General features: G+C 36.3%; 1 pseudogene; it reads right to left on the bottom strand.

Moving 5' to 3' along the window:
• Nucleotides 1-3,010: 3,010 nt before the first annotated feature.
• Nucleotides 3,011-3,109, bottom strand: LOC132287321 (small nucleolar RNA R71; annotated as a pseudogene).
• Between the last annotated feature and the right edge of the window lie 19,563 nt (nucleotides 3,110-22,672).

The raw sequence follows: 22,672 nt of genomic DNA, 5'->3' as shown, positions 1-22,672 counted from the left end.
AGTTTAATTGAAGCAATTCTGGGATTAAACAAAGAAAGGGGCAAAGTGGAGAAAGAAAGAAGCAAATGAAGCCAAAGGTGGGAAGCAGTAAAGTTCGATCGATCCAACTTCAAGGTTTGATCGATCGAACAATGATCGATCTCAGTACTTCAAGATAGATCCAAGCCTTGGCCCAAAAGTAAAAAGTCCAAAGTTCGATCGATCTAACACCACCCTTCGATCGATCGAACACTTTTGTCCTTATTCAAATGATTGATCTTATCTACAACTGTACCACTCACTAACCACTTTTGTCCTTTTCCCAAAAATATCTCCCAAAATATCTCGAATTTGTCTTTTCTCAAAAAGCTCAGCTAGTTGGATCGATCCAACCTCAGTTCGATGGATCTCAGCTAGTTCGATCGATCCAAGTCCAAAATTCGATCGATCGAACTTCCTCTAGTGCGAAAAAGTTAAAAAACCAGCTTGTTCAATCTGTTATCTATTTAGTCATTAGAGAATATTCTTTGCATGACCCTAGCTCATTTGGTGTGTCACTTGACCTACCTATATATAGAATATGATGCACTTTTTGAGAAGGATCCATCTATCATTCTAGAGATAACTTTAGAGGCTATTCTTAGTGTAGAAGAAAAGAAGAAGGAGGCTAGAGACACTATTGGAGGCTTTTTATCTTCCAAGGAGCAGATTTCATCCATGGAGCTTACTTTTGAGGGTTGGAGAAACATCACCATGAGTGGCTAGACATCTTCTTGGGGCTAGAGTTAGCCCCAAACACGCTTTCTATACCTTAATCTTGTGTATTATTGAGAGATTAGTGTTGTAATTAATGTTTTGACTCTTTGTTATATATAGATCTTGTTTATTCAATGATTTATATGTTTTAATGCTTCCAATTAATCATTTCATTTTATCCATATGTCTATGTATGCTAGAATAGATGTTCATGTGCTTCTCTCTAAATTTTGTGTTATTGATGCATGTCTATGTGTATTGATGCTATAGATTTAGAGATTGTCAAAACATAATGCTTAATGGAATGCTCTTGTGAATTTCTTGATGGTTCATGCTTATTCCTTGATGGATTGTGCCTCTCCCCTAGTTTACTTTCATGCTAGTAGTGTAGATGCAGTGTAGTTGTAGTGTAGTGTTAAATGGGAGGACAATCCATGTTTGTTATTTGATGATCCAAGTTTTTGAATGCAAGTAGCATATGTTTCTAACCTTGTGTTGTATTTGGATTGTGAGCTTAATGAAAGGATTAATGACTTGTTTTGATCTATTGTGTCTTTCATATGTTGTTTAGACAATATATGCTTCATTACTTAGATATATTGTGTCTTTCACATGATGTTTAGACAATACATGCTTAACTAATCATCATTGCTTATTGAACTAACCAAAAACACACACACTCCAATATTGCAAAACACAATTTCCCTCATTAATCACTTGTCAATAGTATAGAAATGCATTATTTGGTGGTGATTTCTAAACCCCAAGACCTCTCTCTCTCTCTTACTTACTCTTAATTGCATTATTTTGTTATCACTTAGTTTAATTTAGTTGCTCTTTAATCAACCAACCAACCAATTGTTTGATCACTCGACCTACTAGCCCTAATAGCGATTCCACAACCTTGTTCGATTCTCACAATCCCTTGGGACGATCCCTACTCACCCTAGCTATATTTATAGTGAAAGGTAGTAGTGGCTTTTATAAATGTAAAATTCTTGGCCCTCGCCTTAAAATGCATACACTTTCAAGCTTGACGGCGGTGGCGACGACACACCGAGCGGCCAGTTTTTGGCGCTGTTGCTGGAGATTGATTGATTTGATTTGATTTGGCAACGTCAGAATTATGGAATCAATTAGGATTAGTACTCTTTTGATCGTGTTTTTACTTTACTTTTATTCTTCTTTTTGGTTACTTATTGTGTTGTTCTTATTTGACAAGGTGCATTATTGGAGAGGAAGCAAACAAATAATCATTCAAGCAAAGTAAAGAAAGTAAAAAGCTAAAAATTTTAAAAAAATTTGCTAAGCTAAGCTTTAAATTTGGAGTTGAAGTGCTAAAGGACCTTTGTGAGACTTTCTTTACTCAATCCCTTAGTTAAATCGTCGGCCCGCGTGAAGACTTATTTTTAATTGTTCTTTGCATCATTATTGTTAAAGCATGGGAGTATGAATTAAGTGTTTGTGGAAGAAGTCTAATTGTATTGTTGTGAAGTTGAATTGTTTGTTTATTCATTGTGTTTATGTGTTTTCGCATTGTGCATGCATGGACGTCGTTCATTGAGACCAACTCTTATCCCTCTTGATTTGCATCTTGAATCCATCGTTAGAAATCCTAAGGGAAGATGAAGTTCAAATAGAACCAATCTATCAATGGATGACCATAATGATGATCATGTTGAGGACCTTGGTCACATAAACCAATAAGGTATCCTTCATCCTAATGTGCACAATGAGAACATATAAGTACCATTAGGCATGCCTAGACCATTCATTCACCAACCCCCACAACAATAAGGCCAAGTTCTATATGGAATGCCAAGGCCAATTTATGCTCCACAACCTCCCATCATCAATCAAGGAATTCAAAACCAAGGTGTTCATGTTGCACCTCAGGTAGCTAATCCACCTCTTGATTTAGAGACCATTATGTGCCTAATGAGTATAATGCATCTACATGCATTCAATTGCCTCCATTTAGAGCACATCATTATGAAATTAAGCCACAAACCATTTAAATGCTTCCTCACTATCATGGACTTCCAAGTGAAGAACCTTACAAGCATTTGGATGAGTTTCTTGAAGTATGCTCCATCGTAAAATATACGGACATGCTGGAAGAGGTTTTAAGACTCAAACTTTTTCCATTCACCTTAAAAGACAAGGCAAAGTATTGGTTTAACAATCTTAGGCCTTTTTCAATCACTTCTTGGGCAGAAATGCAACAAGAGTTCTTGAAGAAGTACTATCCGGTTTCTAAGACCAATGCCATGAGAACCTCAATTCGAGAATTTTCACATGGGGATGGAGAAACGTTTCATGAGGCATGGGAACGCTTCAAAGAATTACTTAGGAAGTGTCCACATCATGACATGCCCAAATGGCAATTAGTTCAATATTTCTTTGAGAGCTTATCGGACAACTATAAGGGTATGGTTGATACTTCCATGGGTGGCTTATACATCGATAAGCATGAGGATGACGTGTGGCGTCTTTATGAGAGCATGAGTGAAATTTTTTGCATAGAACATTATCATCCAAGAATGGTAGAAATTCACAAGGTAGGAAGAGTGTTGGCTTACATCAAGTCGACCATTCGAATGAAATAGCCGCTGAAATGAAGTCTTTATCTCAAAGGTTTGATCAATTTTTGATTAACCAAAACTCGGCGAACCAAATACCTTTCTTCCCTAACCATTCTCATCGTGCATCAAATGAAACATGTATGACTTGTTCTAGTGTTCTTCATTCTACTTCTCATTGTCCTCACGGACAAGTGCAAAATGAACCTAATGAATAAGTCAATGCAGCTTTTGTGAACCAAGGGAACAATCCTTATGGTACTCATTATAATCCAAGTTGGAGGAATCATCCGAATTTCTCTTGGAAAAACCAAGGAGAGGGCTCAAACCCTTCCCAAGGCGGTTTTTAAGGGAAGTACATTCCATCTCCACTTCAAAACCAAGTATCCCAAGGTTATAGACCTTATCAATCACAAGGGAATCAATTTGCTTCTCATTTTCCCAACCAATCTTATTCCCAATGAAATACTAGAAGTCCCGCCTTTGAAGAAAAAGTTTTGAATGTTTTGGGCACTTTAGAGGCTAACACTCAATTGCTTCATTCTCACTCTTAATTTATTGTGAAGCTAGAAACCCAAGTAGGGCAAATAGCAAGCACTTTCAATGCAAGAGAGAAGGGAAAAATGCTTATTAATGCTCCACCTAAGCAACAATGTATTGTGAAAACCCATTCCTCATCGGAAGGCCACACCATTGAACATGTTAATGCGGTGACTACCTTGCGGAGTGGTAGGATTATGGATAATCAAGTTAAAATGTCCAATGAAAAGAGTGAACCGGTGCAACCTCAAGTTGTCACCCGTCCCGTTTCACATCCCATTCCTCCTTCATTGCATGTGCATGATCTTATAAATGAGAAATCTTCAAAATGTGATTTGAAAAGTGATTTTGAAAATGATTCATTGAAAAAAGCTTTGAAAAATGTGTTTGAAAAAGAAGTTTTGAAAAATGATGTTGAAAAAGTTTTGTTGAAAAATGATTTGGAACACAATGATTTAAAAACTTCTTGTGTTGAAGTGAGTTCAAAAGAAAATTGTAAAAAAGTGTTCGAACCAAAAGTTTCATTTCTGGATGCCTTAAAAGGATCCATTTCAAAAGACAAGAAAAAGGCAAAAACCAATGAAATTATGGAAATGTTTAGGCAAGTGAAAGTCAATCTTCCACTATTGGATGCAATCACGCAAATTCCAGCTTATGCCAAATTCTTGAAAGACTTGTGTACCTAAAAGCGAAGGAACAAGAGTCAAACACCAAGAAAAGTGGTTTTGACCGAGCAAGTAAGCTCAATTTTGCAACATAACACTTTGCCAAAGTTTAAGGACCCCGGTTCACCCACTATATCATGCATTATTGGTGATCATATCATTAATCGGACACTTCTTGACCTAGGAGCAAGTGTTAACCTTCTTCCATACTCGGTTTATGTCAAATTGGGCCTAGGTGAATTAAAACCGACATCGGTAGTTTTGCAACTTGCCGACCGATCCATTAAGAAGCCTAGGGGTATAATTGAGGATGTTTTGATTAAAATTGATAAATTCTTCTTCCCGGTTGATTTTGTTGTCATTGACACGGAACCGATTCCCAATCCTAAGAGCTAAATTCCCGTTATCCTTGGCCGTCCTTTCTTGGAAACCGCTAATGCCAACATCAATTGTAGGACGGGGATAATGAAGATCTCATTTGGCCACATGAAGGTGAAGTTGAATATCTTTAATCCCACACCCAATTCATTTGACAAATATGAAGAAGAGGTTAATGTTGTAGATAAATGTCATGATCTTCAATGTCAAGGAAGTGAGCTTTTGTGTCAGACTAAAACTTCAAAAGGATCATCTTCAACCTTGCATTCTCAAAGTACTCTTTCAAATTCTTGCTTTGAAAGGGCATGGAAGCCCAAAGGTTGTGATTGCATAGACAAAGGATCAAACATTTTTTTTGAGCTTAATCCAATAAGTTCTTCAAAGAATCATTTATTGGGTGGAGTTCAAAGCATCTATCACCCCAACAAGGAGGGGATGTATTATAAGATCTTTGATCTGGGCTAAAAGAGCCCAATGTCTTGCTAGAGACGTTAAAGACTAGCAAAAACATTTCATAGGGTGTCAAAACCCTATTCCTCCCCTATTTCTATCTTTCATCTTATTTCTTGCGAAGTCTAGATACTTGTTTTTGGTTCATATGCATTGAAAGGAACTTTGGTGAGGATTGCATGAGCTTTCATGTCATTATTAAGCATTCTGCATAGTTCGATCGATCTCAAACCTGAGTTCGATCGATCGAACTCCATCCTGCATCCAACACTTAGAAAAATTTTCGACCTGTAGAAGCCTGCATCCAAATCACCTCTCTGTCCCATCGATCAAACTAATTCTTAGATCGATCAGGTGACTTTCAATCGATCTAACTTCAAAGTTCGACCGATCTCATGATTCAACACTTAGAAAATTTTTGAGCCTGTATCAACTTGCATACTTCAGCTCTCTGTCTGATCGATCGAAAACATTCCAAGATCGATCTGAACTTCTTCGATCGATCCAACTTCCAAGTTCGATTGATCTTCAAGTTCCAACACTTAGCCAATTTTCTGAACCAAAAACCTACATATTTTTGCTCTCTGTCTGATTGATCGAACTCTTGTTTCGATCGATCTTAGTTCTCCATTTCATTATTCTGAATTTATTTTGACTTTTCAAATTTTCAAAAATCCAAAAATATTTTCACTTTTATTTTATTTTATTTTCATTTTATTCTATTTCTCAAAAATATTTCAAAAATACAAAAAGACTTTGTTTTATTTATTGTTCAAAAAAAAAAAAAACCCAAAATATTTTATTCTATTTTATTTTATTTTACAATTTTTAATTTTAATTTTAATTCTAATTTTTAATTTTAGTTTTGTATTTTTCAAAAATTTCAAAATTTCAAAAAATACTTTTAGGAGAGTTCATCAAAGTTCGATTGATCTGAAGTCTCAGTTCGATCGATCGAACTTATAGGAAAATGTTTTTAAAAATAGACCTGGAGGGTCTCAAGATCGATCATTTAGATCAATCCAACCCTCCAAACCCTACCCCCCTTTGCTTCTCTCGTCGCCGTCACTGTGCATCATCATCATCACCTCCGGTGAGATCTAAGCGCCAATCTCTTTCTCCCTTCTCGGATTCATCTTCACTCGTTCATATCTCCACTTCTCTTATCGATTTGGGTAAGATTCGAATCCATCCTCTGTGATTCAAGCTTTAACCTCGTGTATACATGACTTAGATGTTGCATCCATGCTTTACTTGTTGCATCCATGATATTGAGATGATGAAACCACCATTTTTAAAGCTTCGAGCATTGAGTTTCCATGTTTATATTTATGTATATATGCTTCGTATGTATATGTATGTGTTTAATCTATTTTGGGAGGATGGGCCATGATTGGGTGATGATATTTGTTGATGTGTCGTGTTGATGGGCCCACGAACACGTTCGTGTGGGCCCCGTGTTTCCAAAGTCACAGATCTGTGACTGTTTACATTCGTCGCACAGTTCGATCGATCGAACTTATATCTCAGATCGATCTTGAGAGATCGATCGAACTCATGGCTCAGATAGATCGAAGTTGTGAGATCGATCTCACTTATTTTCGATCGATCCAACTTTTGTGATCGATCTCACTTTTTTTTCTGATCAATCGAACTTCACAGATCTCACATACACATTTCATTCTTCATATCTTATGTTCATGCTATCTTATATATGCCCAATGCCTGTGATATTCCACATTGGATGCATTTCTTACTCACATTGTTTAGTATGCTTCACATCCTGCCACTTGCATAGATTCATGTCATCTATATGATTTGTCTATCTTACTTGACATACATGTTTCTATATTGTGCTTAAAATTTCTTATTCTGGCACTAACTCCAATTGCAAGTTTTTATTTTTATTTTTCTTTTTGCAGGCCATGGTTTAGAGGAAGATCGTTGCCAACAGGTAACACGGGCCCCACTGACATATCAGACCACGGACAGAGGAGCCAGCAGAGCCCTCTCATGCATAGGAGGAGCCAGCACAGGCTACCCCACCTCAGTCACCTGCTCATGAGGCTGAGGATGATCATATTCCATCCACTTCTGCAGCTCATCCTGACCATCACCATCTTCACCTCGCTAGCCAGCTCAGGAGTGTGATAGGCCCGTGCCTAGATATGCGCATATGGCAGTCGACCATGAGTCAGCGTTTGGCACGGCCTTTTTCTCCAGATCAGTGCTGACCCAATCAGCTTACCATGATATCATTCAGAGGGGCCTGACAGTTATTCTTGCCCCAGTCACAGAGCCAGTCTACCACGGCTAGTACGGTTGTTCTACCAGAACCTCCGACCATCCCTGCGTACCACAGTAGAGCTGGTCACTTCTGTAGATGGCCATTAGATCACTATCACAGTGGACTCACTAGCCCGTTCTTGCCACTGCCTACACTGTTGTCCTCTAGAGCTTCAGGAGACATATCTGAGGCTATACAGGCCTTCTTACGCTGACATGGCGGTTTTTCTTACAGGTCACCATACCGGTGGCGAGACCTTCGCCACCCGGACATATCTTCCAGATTACCTATGGTTTTTCGATTCCGTGCTCTTCCGGAACATCTACATGGCCGGGCACAAGATTTAGAGAAGGAGATACTATCTGACAGCCCTCTATGCCGTTTACACCGGGCACTAGGTGTCCATTCCCGCGCTCATCTAGAGCGTGATGAGGAAGCTATATGATGAGTACATTAGCAAGGAGAAGCCCGAACGGGCTAAGTCTCTCCTCTTTGGCCACCTCATCACACAGATTCTTATCGACCAGCGCTACCCTATTCATCCTCGGTAGTACCCCGAGAGAGGTTCCTGTCACTTCTTAAAGAAGGACTGGGACAAGAGCTATAATGCCATTATCACTAGACTGCAGGACCACGCAGTAGTGGCTGCAGAGGAGTTAGAGGCCGAGGAGGAGGCAGAGGCAGCAGTTCAGGCAGCAGCAGCAAATTTCGCAGCGGACGACGCACCAGTCGATCCAGCTGCCGAGCATTTAGATATTGATTTAGAGTGCCCTGCAGACGCCACAGAGTAGTACTCTCCAGCTGGGTCACCCATTCATGAGCAGGAGCAGACTCAGGAGCTTTTTTCTGACTCTTTTATACTTGAGCCTCCAGATCTGACCCTCGGTTTTGGAGTACGCCTGTAGACTCTTGAGGATGCTGTTGTTGCCATACGAGCTGATCATATAGCCCACAGAGCTGATTTTGCTGCCTTCCGCACGGATGTCGTGACTATGTTCTGAGATCTTTCCAGAGATATCCGCGGAGCCCGACCTGCCCGTCCTATCTCATCGTCCTGAGTTCCTAGTTCCTTCTATCTCATGATCTCTCTCTACTATTGATACTTTATTTTTGTCACTGTACAGTACTATTATTTTTTACAGCCGGTCTGTCGGCTTTGATATTTCTGTTGTACCTGCACTTTATTTGTTTTATATATATCTGTTTTTGCTATGGATGTCATATATTAATATTCTCATATCTGTATGTTTGACTCTATCAGGTACATCACAGTGACTTCAGTGAGAGAGTGCTACCCAATTTTCAGGACCACCCTTATACCTCTCTCATTTCTTTATCTGTTATCCCATTTACACTTGCATGTCCACTTTGCACTGATTATCCCATTTTGTTATCTGATGAATTTATCCAACTGCCAATTTTCAGGACCACAGTTAATCCCAAGTTTGGGGGGGCCATGCCACCCACTTTAGATACTTCAGTCCTGATCATTCTTGCTTAGTTACACTGGTATACTCTTTCCTTTATTCTTTTTGCACATTGAGAACATTGTGCCATTTAAGTTTGGGGGGAATGGTGCTTTACAATGTTAGTTTTAAATTCAAAATTTTGAGCATGACTTGTGTATTTGAGGGATATTTCTATGATTGGTCCATATCTAGCTATAATTTTGATCTTTTGAGGACTATATTGCTTAAAATTTAAAAATTGCTTGACTTGAGAGTCCAATACTCCTTGTATGCCTTATGGAAGCCATTTAGGAGTAAATTTTTCGAAAGATTGATATCTTGCTTACACTTGTGGTCCACATCATCTTGATTTTGTGATTGTTTTGAGATTTACTCTAGTATTCTACACTAGCAGCGGTGCACACTAGGATTCATTTGTGGGGTACATGCTTTGTTGATTATTAAATTGGTTATATCCCAATTGAGCTAGTAGTGCATTGAAAGCTTTCATTCTTGATAAAGGTGAATAACAACCCCTTTTCACTAAGTAGCCGGGATTCTAGCCTCATCAAGCACTGAATTTCTCGCGCTAAAAGGTGGAGGGCCCAAACTCTAGGTTAATAATTGAACTTGATTTTAAAAAGAAGAAGAAGAAGAAGAAGAAGAAGAAGAAGAAATTGCAAAAGCAATAAAAAATGAGGACTTCTCCCAAATGGTGAGAAGTGGAAAATGATTAGATGGTTGTTGTCTTGATTTGTAACCTAGTTGATTTGAGCTTGTAAGTCCGTAGGGGTATTTGAATGCCTAATGCCCTAAAGCCGGCTGGTTTGGGAGTCATTGACCTAACGTTCGATCTCATAAATCACTAGAAAGCTTAAGAGAACAATTCATTACACCATACTTCCATCTTTGATCTTAAAACAAAAAAAAAAAAAGAAAAAAAGAAAAAAAAAAAGTGAAAAGAATAAGCGCACCTAGAATAATAAAACTTTAATAAAAGGTTCAATTTTTGTCTTGATGATCGGTAATAGATTTATGTGCTAGTTTGAGGGTAAGAATGTGATTAATTCTTTAGTTGGCTTAGATAACAACATATTTGATGCCGGTCCACTCAAAAAGGATTCTAAAGTTGTTTTGATTTTCATAATCATTTTCTTAATGTGTGGAGGACCATACTTGCTTGCTTGATGTTGAAATTTTGGGAGATTGCTTAGAGATGTTTGAAAATTTGCATACTTAAGGTAGTTTTCTCCCAATGCTTGTTTGCAATATTGGTGTCTCTTTTGAAAGAATGAGCTTAATGTTTGTGGATACTATTTCTGGAAACCCTCACGAGACTTCACTCGTCCACTAGGGGTAACCAAGGGGTTTGAAAAGCTTGTTGCATGTGCTAAGTGTAATCGTGTTCCCTACGAAAGTGGCGTTATCCATTTATTATTTTCTAGATTCATACTTGTATAGTTGTTCATTTCATTCCTTTACTTTCTAGTTCATTGCTAGGGACTAGCAATATTTAAGTTTGGGGGTGTGATGAGCGCTGAAAAATGCGTATTTAAACCCCTTAAGCTTAGGCATTCTAGTACCTTTATCTATCTTACTTTACCTTTTTAGATTGATTTCGAATTATTTCCATTTTCAGGCACTTATCCCGAAAATAAGCTAACTCAGCCAAATAAGAGCTTAATTGAAGCAATTCTGGGATTAAACAAAGAAAGGAGCAAAGTGGAGAAAGAAAGAAGCAAATGAAGCCAAATGTGGGAAGCAGCAAAGGTCGATCGATCCAACTTCAAGATTCGATCGATCGAATAATGATCAATCTCAGTACTTCAAAATAGATCCAAGCCTTAGCTCAAAAGCAAAAAGTCCAAAATTCGATCGATCCAACACCACCCTTCGATCGATCGAACACTTTTGTCCTTATTCAAATGATTGATCATATCCACAGCTGTACCACCCAATAACCACTTTTGTCCTTTTCCCAAAAATATCTCGGATTTGTCTTTTCTCAAAAAGCTCAGCCAGTTGGATCGATCTAGCCTCAGTTCAATGGATCTCAGCCAGTTCGATCGATCCAAGTCCAAGATTCGATCGATCGAATTTCCTCCAGTGCAAAAAAGTTAAAAAGTTAGCTTGTTCAATCCGTCATCTATCCAATCATTAGAGAATATTCTTTGCATGACCCTAGCTCATTTGGTGTGTCATTTGACCTACCTATATATAGAATATGATACACTTTTTGAGAAGGATCCATCTATCATTCTAGAGATAACTTTAGAGGCTATTCTTAGTGTAGAAGAAAAAAGGAAGGAGGTTAGAGGCACCATTTGAGGCTTTTTATCTTCCAAGGAGCAGATTTCATCTATGGAGCTTGCCCTTGAGGGTTAGAGGAGCATCACCATGAGTGGCTAGACATCCTCTTGGGCCTAGAGTTAGCCCCAAGCAAGCTTTCTATACCTTAATCTTGTGTATCATTGAGGGATTAGTGTTGTAATTAATGTTTTGACTCTTTGTTATATATAGATCTTGTTTATTCAATGATTTATATGTTTTAATGCTTCCAATTGATCATTTCATTTTATCCATATGTCTATGTACGTTATAATAGATGTTCATGTGCTTGTCTCTAGATTTTGTGTTATTGATGCATGTCTATGTGTATTGATGCTATAAATTTAGAGATTGTCAAAATATAATGCTTAATGGAATGCTCTTGTGATTTTCTTGATGGTTCATGCTTATTTCTTGATGGATTGTGCCTCTCCCCTAGTTTACTTTCATGCTAGTAGTGTAGATGTAGTATAGTTGTAGTGTAGTATTAAATGGGAGGACAATCCATGCTTGTTGTTTGATGATCCAAGCTTTTGAAGGCAAGTAGCATGTGTTTCTAACTTTGTGTTGTATTTGGATTGTGAGCGTAATGAAAGTATTAATGACTTGTTTTGATCTATTGTGTCTTTCACATGTTGTTTAGACAATATATGCTTCATTGCTTAGATATATTATGCCTTTCACATGATGTTTAAATAATACATGCTTAACTAATCATCCTTGCTTATTGAACCAACCAAAAACACACACATTCCAATATTGCAAAACACAATTTCCCTCATTAATCACTTGTCAATAGTATTTAAATGCATTGCTTGGTGGTGATCTCTAAACCCCAAGACCTCTCTATCTCTCTTATTTATTCTTAATTGCATTCTTTTGTTATCACTTAGTTTAATTTAGTTGTTCTTTAATCAACCAACCAATCAATTGTTTGATCACTCGACCTACTAGCCCTAATAGCGATTCCACAACCTTGTTCGATCCTCACAATCCCTTGGGACGATCCCTACTCACCCTAACTATATTTATAGTGAAAGGTAGTAGTGGCTTTTATAAATGTAAAACTCTTGGCCCTTGCCTTAAAATGCATACACTTTTTAAAGCTTGATGGTGGTGTGACCTCCGGAAGCCATCACACGCGTTGCCAAGCGCGCGTAATGGCCACCTGCTAACGCGGCGCTTCCTGGTTCGTTGGTTGCATCCTAATTCCGTGGGCGCGCTGCATTGGATTAAACTGATAATCCTAAGGTAATCCTACGGCTGTTGATACACGTGCATAAAAACCAGTGTACGCCGCATCACACCGGATCACTCCGGTCACCTTCCTCACTGCTGGTGGCCGAAAATCTCGCCGGAGTCTCGCTGGAAATTACAGAAAAATCCCGAAAAATTCTATAAAAATCTCTAAAGCCTTAAATAATTATTCCTAAGCTTTAAGTAATTACATAGGCCAATAATAAATTATCTAACACCCTAAAAACTTAATATCACATTAATTTAATAAACTAAAATTTAATTCATCATTGTCCTAGCATGGTTTCTAACCTCAAAAATAGTCGAATAAATTCAATGAATAATTTATGGATTCAAAGGGGAAAAGTAAATAATAACTTGCCTTAAGGATTTGAAACAAATCTGTCGATTACGCGTAGTCGGTTAAAATCACCTACACTAGTCCAAGCTTCTTTCTCTCTTTTTCCTTTCACTCTTCTAAAATAGCTCACTATTATTTTTTTCTCTTCTACTTACATGAGTTCCTTCAAATGGCTTAGCTAACTAATATATATACTAACTAATATAATATAAATATTACAAATATCTAACTTTATATTAACTATCCAAACATTCCTACCTAATTAATTTAATGCAATGAAATCTAGTCAACCTATACGACATAAATGAAATCCTATCATTCAAACTCATAACTAATTTAAATCATGACATTATTTTATTATTATTTTGTTTTACATAGTAATACACTACAATACAAATGTACTACTTTAATTAACTAATATTAATTAATATAAAACATAACCAATAAAATATATAAACTAACATTATAATATATAGAACATACTATCAATATTACATGCATAAATAAACAATATTAATTTAATAATTTAACATACACAATTAATAGGTGAATAAATCTAGACATTAAATAATTAACCTAATACAGAATTAGTGTAAATAAACTCTTTAAAAATACGGGGTATTACACACAAGCCAAATTGCACGTGTGATCCGTTTAAACATTGCAACCCGAATTTCAAACAACATCCAAGAGTCAATAAACATGTTCTTACCAGACTTATTTTAATGATAATGTGAATATATTATGAAAAAATTATTTTAAAAAAGAATAGCATCTCAAATCAAAGATTATAAAAGAGGCATAATGAAGTGCTTACTGTTTATTCTATTGCAATCCAATGAAAACATGGAATTAAAAACATCTAAAATCAATTAGCATTGGACTAAAATTTATAAATTTTATAATTTTTATTACAAAGATCGAACATTTCGCGTGCAAAAAAATAATAAAAAAAAATAAAATAAAATAAACCTCTTTGTGTTGAATTAATCACAACCCAAACATTACAAAAGAGGCATAACAAAGTGCTTACCTTGTATTGTATTGTAATCTAATGAAAATCATGTAAATGCAAGAAAAATAATAATAATAAATTTCAGAATCGGTGAGCTCTACCCTTAGTTTTTCCTTTCACTTTTTTCTTTACCGTACTTTTATTTTCTGTTCGTTAATTTTTTTTTTTTTTTTCTCTCTCTCGCTTTCTCTTTTTTGGCAAACGTGTTTTTTGCTAGTATATTATAAATAAACAAAAAAAATGGTATATTTAACCTCACAAAAAAAAAAAAAAAAATTCGTAGATAAATAAATATATTTATTTCTATGCTGTAATAAAAACATAATACAATCTGGTAGGGCGCGTGGCTGGTAGGGTCGAGTGATTGGATCATATTACCATGTGTATCCTTTGTTTTACTATACTAACACTAAGTACACTTTACTTACTGGAGAAGTAGGGAGAGAAGAGACGGGAGGAATTCTTGCTGCCGATCTATATGATCAAATCTCGAAATCAGTGAGCTCTTACCCTTAGTTTTTTCTCTCAGTCTTTTCTTCACCGTGGTCTTATTTTCTTTTCTTTAATTTTCTCTATTTCTCTCTCTCCCGCTCTCTCTCTCAGTCTCAGTCTCTTTTGGCAAGAATACCCAATATTTTAAACGGAGTTGGTTATGGTAAGGTGTAATTAAATGTTAGGGACTTAATTAAATATTGAAAACCTTTAGTACAATAATGGATTAAGGGAATGAGTAATTAACAGCTCAAAGAAACGTCCATATGTTGCACTGTTTGGCTAAGGAATTTAATTACCAGAACTTAGCAAATTGTTGGTATATGAGTTAATTATATTTAATCATATTTTCCACCATGTAATGAACATAGTGAATTATCTGTAAGTTCAACTATGAGTGGTTTGGAATGAATTTGGTACTTAAGGGCTGTTAAAAGGTATCAGTTTATGCACTGTATGTAAAATTTAAATACTATAAAATATTTTAGCTATTTAAATTATTTGATCATGATATTTAGGTTCTGAAGTGAATACCTAATGTTGATATATATGTATGAATTCATATTGGTGCATATTGTGGAGGATGACAGTTAATTATATAGTGTTGTTTTAGTAACTATGCTATGTTGGAGGATTTGCTAGTTTTATCTATTGGAGCTTAACAAGGTTGTTAAATATGATTTAAGTATATATAATAAATCATATTTCTGGGGTATTAGAAGTAAAGTGAATTAACTGGAATGACTTGTGCTTAGCTTGGGTGTAATTGATGCTTAAATTTCTGTTAACTGTATCAATTCATGGATTATGATGGTGAATGTGAATGCTTGAATTTATTATAGCAATTTACATTATTGGAGTTTGATTTTAGGCTGTATTGAATGTCTAATATTTATTTATATAGATTTACTTATCTTATGCATACTGTGGAGTGTGGTTGATGACTACTTAATATTGTTTTGTCAACTATGTTAACTGGAGGATTGTATGTACCGGTATGTGATGGTGACATACTAGGTATGGATTAGTTCAAACACTAAATCCTACCTAAATTGGAATGAGTGGGATTAACCATAAAAAGGTTAAGTCTTACTTATATGGATGTATATATATGAACCGGTATGGGACGGTGTCATATTAGGGATGGCTTAGCTCAAAATACTAAGACCTATCTAAATTGGATTAAGGTATGGATTAACCATAGAGGTTAAGTCCATCACTTACATGTGTCATATCAATTGTGAATTGAAAGACTTATTATGGTTTCAGGATGGATTTATTATACAGATGTCAGACCACTACACAGATGGATGATATTCTGTATTAGGAGGAGTACGGACTTTATATATTTATTATATGTGCCATGGTATGAGCCTGAGTCTCAGGACCATGGTTAAGGCGCGTATATCGCCTAGGATGGATAACTGGACATAGGTGTTGTTCCCTGGTAGGTCTAGGTACTCATGCCCACCTTAGGGTGCGTATTTGCATGTTACCTTCTATTCAGGCTGAGACAGACCTACTGAACTAGCGAGCGTCCTATAGTGTGTACTATATATACATATATGGACTACTCTAGATATTGTTGAGTCTTTCTAGGATGTATCTGCGTATCGGATTACTGTTTGGATCGTAGTAGATCAGGACTTGCATGTGGGCCTGACCCACTCTATTATTTTTCAGGTGTTCGACAGTACCAGTCTTAGAGCTGGATCGTGTTGATGCAGATACAGACACTCACTCTTCCGGTTACATAGGATTTTCTTTCTATTTTAAATTTTGGTTTTTAATTCTGTAAATTTGTTCAAGGTTTGGGATTAGGGGTCCAGTAGGTGGATTCCCGAGTTGTACGGTTTTAAATCATATTAATTTATTTATTTCAAGTTTGAGGATTCTTATGTTAGATTTCTTTCAGCGTATTATTAATTTATTCTTAATTCAGTTTTTTTCTGCTTGTTTACATATTAATTGTTTGGTATCCCTCGGATCTGTGCTCGGACTTGATCACCCGTAGCTCTAGAATTGAGGGGTATCACAAAGTGCAAGACCAAAATATGAGAGGAAGGTGCTTAATTTCAAGGTATGAAGGCTAGGGTTTCAAGTCTTCAATGATGGTTTAGGTGAGAGTAAGGTGGAAGACAACCTAAATCTCTAATAATTCCACTAACTAATGAATTGTTAGTCACATATATAATACTAACACCAACCCCCCCTGTCTCTCTCTCACACACACACATCACACCCCTTCACTTGTCACCATCTTAGGTATCCTTACAAGGTTAAATCTCTAACCTACACTTGTTATCATCTCATGCTTCCGAGTATTATAATCAAAAGTCAACAAATGGTCCAAGGAAAAGGTGACACTTGTCAAACTTTTCAAAAATTGCAAAAAAGGTTCCTCTTCTAAATATCTCACAAAAATAATTACAAAAAGGTTCATAAGACAAAATATCTCAAAAAGTTAATTATGCAAATAACCTCAAAAAATGAAAATGTTTCCGAAGAAACTATGCAATCATACCCCTAGAAAATGAAATTAAATAAGCATCCATTTCTACACAATTAATTTAGGCGTTAACAATAAATTAAATTAAAGAGAATGCGTGCGATATCGGAAAACAATTCCGGACACAAAACATTACCTTGGATTCTACAAAACCCTAAGGTAATACGAAAAGAAATAAAAATTAAATAATAAAATAAATAATAATATTAATAAATAAATTTTAAAAATCCCAAAAAAAGATAAGATGACACGATCATCACACGATCAGATTTGATGGGATTGGAGATCCTGTGAGTTGATCTTGTATCCGTAAATCTAATACAATATAAAATTATTGTATAAGTAATGTAAAGTGTTATATAAATACCTAATGACACATACATTAGAAGAATAAAATAACACACGAAAGAAGATGATTTGATTTTGTCATTTAACAAGTTGTCATTATTCACAAGTCGATGAGACTATTTACAAGGAACAACATTGTGAAAGAGGCTACTGAAATGGTTTCCCTGCAAGCCCAAAACGCATGAGACCGGTTGAATTTAAGAAAACAATTTATTAACATCTTATGGATTGAATGTCCCAAAATCAGAACATATATATATATATATATATGAACTTCTATTTAACTCATGTTGACCTGTTTCCTTCAATATTATTATGTGAGAAAATGTTAATAAATTAAGACGAGTGGGTAATCAACTCTCAATTGCCTTCTGATCACTCTCTCACCATATGATTGATGGATATCCATTGCTAACTGCAGGGGCGGAGCCAGAAATTTGGTTCAGGGGGGCATATTAACACTGATAAAATAATTTTTTTCAAGCAGGCAAAAAATATAATAGTGTAACAACTGTGCAGCAGAATAAGTGAATAAAAAATGAATTAGAAGAAAAAAAAAAAGGGGGTTATTGTACATAAATTATACATGAGTGCAACAAAAAATAAATTTTTAAGAAGAAAAAGGAATTTTTTAAGAAGAAAATGAAATAAAAAGAAATTTGAAGAATAAGAAGTAAAAGGAATAAAGAACTAAAGGCATTTTTAGAAATAGATAATTTTATGGGAATACTTTAAAATTTTATGAGGGTGTTTTATAAATATTTACAAATTATAGGCATAAAATAAAATAAAATTTAGTGGATTCAGGGGCAGAGGGGCCATTTTATTAATTTTAGGGGGGACATTGTGTTAATTTTTACAAATTTATATATAAAAAAACAAAAAAAATTTAATGGGCAGCATGGGCAGGGGGGGCAGCTGCCCCCCATGGGCACATGCTGCCTCCGCCCTTGGCTAACTGTTGCTATTTTGTGCACCGATCTTGATATCTGATCTCACGAGTTAGAATTGATAAATCTGGTACTTGTGCTTGGGTTTGAGCCATTGGCCTTGTTTGGGTTATCTTTGTAATAGGTTAAATGTCTTCCAAAGTTATATAAATATATATACTAGCTAAAGTGCACATGGAATGCACGTGAGTAAATAAGGACTTTTCACTGGGTTAGTGTCTTCGATGGACTTTGGAATGCCATGCTTTGACTCTCTGCATCTATTAATCTAACTTCCAACCCTTCTTGCTTTGTAAAAAAATAAAAAAAAAATTCTCACTAGCACCACCATCACTATCATCCCTACAACTACACCAGCGGCACCAAGTTATAATTCGACAGTATCATACCATTTGGTTCCAGTTGTTTATTTATGGAGTATTATATACAATTAATGGCAGAACAAATCGGAGTGGCGTAGCGGAAGCGTGGTGGGCCCATAACCCACAAGTCCCAGGATTGAAACCCGGCTCTGATACCATTTGTAACGACCCACTCCACCACATGGTATGATATTGTCCGCTTTGGGCCTAAGCCCGCACGGTTTTGCTCTTGGGTTTCACCCCAAAAGGCCTCATACCAATTGGAGATGACACACTTACATATAAGCACTTCACCTTTCCTCTACCCAGGCGATGTGGGACTGTGTACCCATAGCTCGTCAGTGTGGTAGCTTGATAGTGTCTCTCGCACCCGCCCACAGGGTCATCACAATCCACCCCCCTTGGAGGCCCGACGTCCTCGTCAGCACACTTCTGACTGGGTCAGGCTCTGATACCATTTATAACGACCCACTCCACCACATGGTATGATATTGTTTACTTTGGGCCTGAGCCCGCACGGTTTTGCTCTTGAACTTTTACCTCAAAAGGCCTTATACCAATTGGAGATGACACACTTACATATAAGCACTTCACTTTTCCTCTACCCAGGCGATGTGGGACTGTGTACCCGTAACTCGCTAATGTGGTAGCCTGACAGTATCTCTCGCACCCACCCACAGAGTCATCACAATCCACCCCCCTTGGAGGCCTTACGTCCCCGTCGGCACACTTCCGGCTGGGTCAGGCTCTGATACAATTTGTAACCATCTAGAATTTAAATTACTAAAATTTCACTTACCTCACATGAGCCCCTGGCTCCCCTCAACCAGTTGGCGTTCTAATGCCAATACCTCACACAAGCCCTTTGCTCCACTCCAAATGGATGGTGTGAATTGCATAGTCCCTGACCACCAAATACACACATGTGGCTGGGTTGTACATCTACTAACCCAGATGGCCCCTGACCACATCCACATACTAAGGGCACCTTTAGCCTAATGGCCATAGCAAAAGAATAATTTCACTCCCGAAGATAGTCCCTGACTATGCTCAACAAACTCATTATTGGGTAAGTCCCTGACTATCACTCCAACTAGTTTAATTGCTTCAATTAAATACTAATACATTTAAATAATTCATACTCATAATATTATGAGTTTATCAAACACCTTAATTATTAATTAATTAATTAATTCATTCATAGATATTAACATACCAGTACCAACTCAGTAGTCTCAACCTTAATATCATACCATGTGGTCCCAATGCAAACCCAGTTCCTCTCAAAGTAATGAAAAGTGAAGAAGATGATCCTGAAGAGGATCATAAGGCGGAGTCGCTGGACCATAAATGAAGGTACGTCAATTTCGAGGGCGAAATTTCAATTAAGGAGGGTAGAATGCAACACCCAGATATATATATTGTGTGTGTGTGTGTGTATATTGTTCTTGAATTCATGTTTTATCCATATAATATATATCTATGTGGAATTACAAGGGATACGAGGGTTATTGTAACTATCAATTGAAATATAATCAAATTCTAATAAATCAGTAATTCCATGTGTAATCTTCATATATAAGTCTAATTAAACATAATTATCATGAGTTCTATAATTATTTAAAATGGTATCAGGGCCTAATTCACTTATGTAAAAATTATTACAAATAGTATCAGAGCCTGACCCAGCCGGAAGTGTGCCGATGGGAACGTCAGGCCTCCAAGGAGGGTGGATTGTGATGACCCTGTGGGCGGGTGTGCCGTGGGTGGGTGCGAGAGATATTGTCAGGCTACTACACTGGTGAGCTACGGGTATACAGTCCCACATCACCTGGGTAGAGGAAAGGTGAAGTATTTATATGTAAGTGTGTCATCTCCAATTGGTATGAGGTCTTTTAGGGTGAAACCCAAAAACAAAACCGTGCGGGCTTAAGCCCAAATCGGACAATATCATACCATGTGGATTTAGCTTGCAAAGGAGGCTTAATGGGAGATGGAGATTTTTCTGGATTTTCCACACTTTGGTTTTATTATTGTTTCTTAACAAACACTTTGTAATAAGTTCATTTTGTTGGTGGAATTTTTATTAGTTGGAGATGTAATAAATTTTTTTTGGATTGATGGATTTTTAAATAAAATGTATTCTTACTGTTTTTATCGAGGATTATGACGGATGAAAGATGTGAGTCGGACAGATTTTAGATTTTAGTACAAGACAAGGGTTTGTGTTAGAATATTTGGGACGTGACAGGCGCCACCATCACTATCATCCCTACAACTACACCAGCGGCACCATAGTGGGCAGCGCCACAACCACCACCATCTCCACCCCACACCTGCGACACCATCCAACACCACCGGAACCCTCTCTCTTCTATCTTATTGTCTCTCTTCAATCTCCATGTTCGGATTAACTCTTTTTGCAATCTACTGAACCATCTGCTATGATTTGAAATATTATTCAATCTATCCAACTATCCAAGTTCGTATTAGTTTCATAAGATTTCTTTGTCCATCCACATTATTGATGTAACCTGTAAACTATATGTGTACAAAATATACACACACACACATATAACACCTAATTAAAAAATCGGAATAGGCAGTTGATGTGGGTCTACTGCTTGGGCAATGAAGAGTCTTCTAAGACCCAGAACAAATGATTCAAATTGAATAGTGCCTGTATTATGTTGGTGTGGGTCTTGTTTGATCGCACCGGGGTAAGCAGCGATCTTGATTCAACAATTTGTCACGGTTTAATCGGGAATTGGGTTTCTCCGGGAGAGTAGGACAGGAAGGTTTTTTTACCTTGCCGGCAACGCCTATGTGGATCAGCTGTTGGCTTGTGGTTCTGAAGAGAGAGAATGGAGAGAAAAAATTATTCTTTTTCCTTTGCTTACATCAGCATGGGCATTTTGGAAAAATTGGTCAAATTTGATGATTATGGGGCAATTTGCTCCAAATGTTGATAATATAGAAAGTTATATGCACTTAATTTTTAATAAGGGTGTTTGTTACACATTTTCTATATAATGAAAGAGTTTTTCGCACTTAAACTTTTTATTTATTTATTTTTCAAAGTGAGGTTATTGCTTTTAAGTTTAGTGCCATTTTTATCACACATTTACATCTTATCATTTTTATTTTTTATTTTTTTCACATATTAGAGAGTTCTACAGTGAAACAAATTTGACTAATTTTATTTACATGTAAATAATATGATAACATTAGCCTCCACTTATATAAATCAATTGAAATTGTCTGACTTTCGAAGTTCAAATCATTATTCAAATTAAATTCATTTTTCAAGAAAGACTCATCTTTTCATGAGAATTAAGTTCAAATTTCCGTTTAAATAATTATCCAAATTAAATTTTGTCTTTCGAGGAAAACTCATCTTCCTATGAGAATTATGCTCAAATCTCCAGAGAGCATCGTGTAAGGTTTCACTTTTTCTTTTTTCTTTTTGTTTTTGTTTTACAAGACTCAAGACAAAAATAAATAAATACATAATAATAATAAAATACATAGGGGTACTTTTGGCATACGGCTTACAACGGTTCAAATTGAAATCCATGCTATTTGAGGTTATATAAATAACTATGGCAGTTATTTTTCTTAGGAAAACTCGTTAAAAATGTAAATATATATTTAGAAATACAGGTGGATTACACACATAACAAAACTACAATTAAAATGTTAAATATATATATATAGAGTAGTGATCTAATCTAATGTTATATAATTGTTGTGAGATACCAACGGTGAATGTTAAAAAGTAAAATTTCCTGCATGAAAACTGCTTTGTATTTTCCAAGTTGTAAAAAGCTGTGATGGACTAAGTGCTTAAAGAGTTGAAAACTCAACTAGCATTCAGAATCAATACTCTCCAAGGCATTTGCAAACATGAAAAAAGTCGTGAATTTTAAGAATACTGACAATGCAAATCTGGATATAAAGCTTCAACTATAGAAAATAATCACCTA

The sequence above is a fragment of the Cornus florida genome, unplaced genomic scaffold (genome assembly GCF_030987335.1).
Source record: "Cornus florida cultivar Cherokee Brave unplaced genomic scaffold, ASM3098733v1 CherokeeBrave_3.0.0_Hap2_Chr11, whole genome shotgun sequence".
In the NCBI taxonomy this organism is placed as follows: domain Eukaryota; kingdom Viridiplantae; phylum Streptophyta; class Magnoliopsida; order Cornales; family Cornaceae; genus Cornus; species Cornus florida.
Note: the sequence above shows the minus strand (reverse complement) of the source record. Positions and strands in the feature narration are given on the sequence as shown.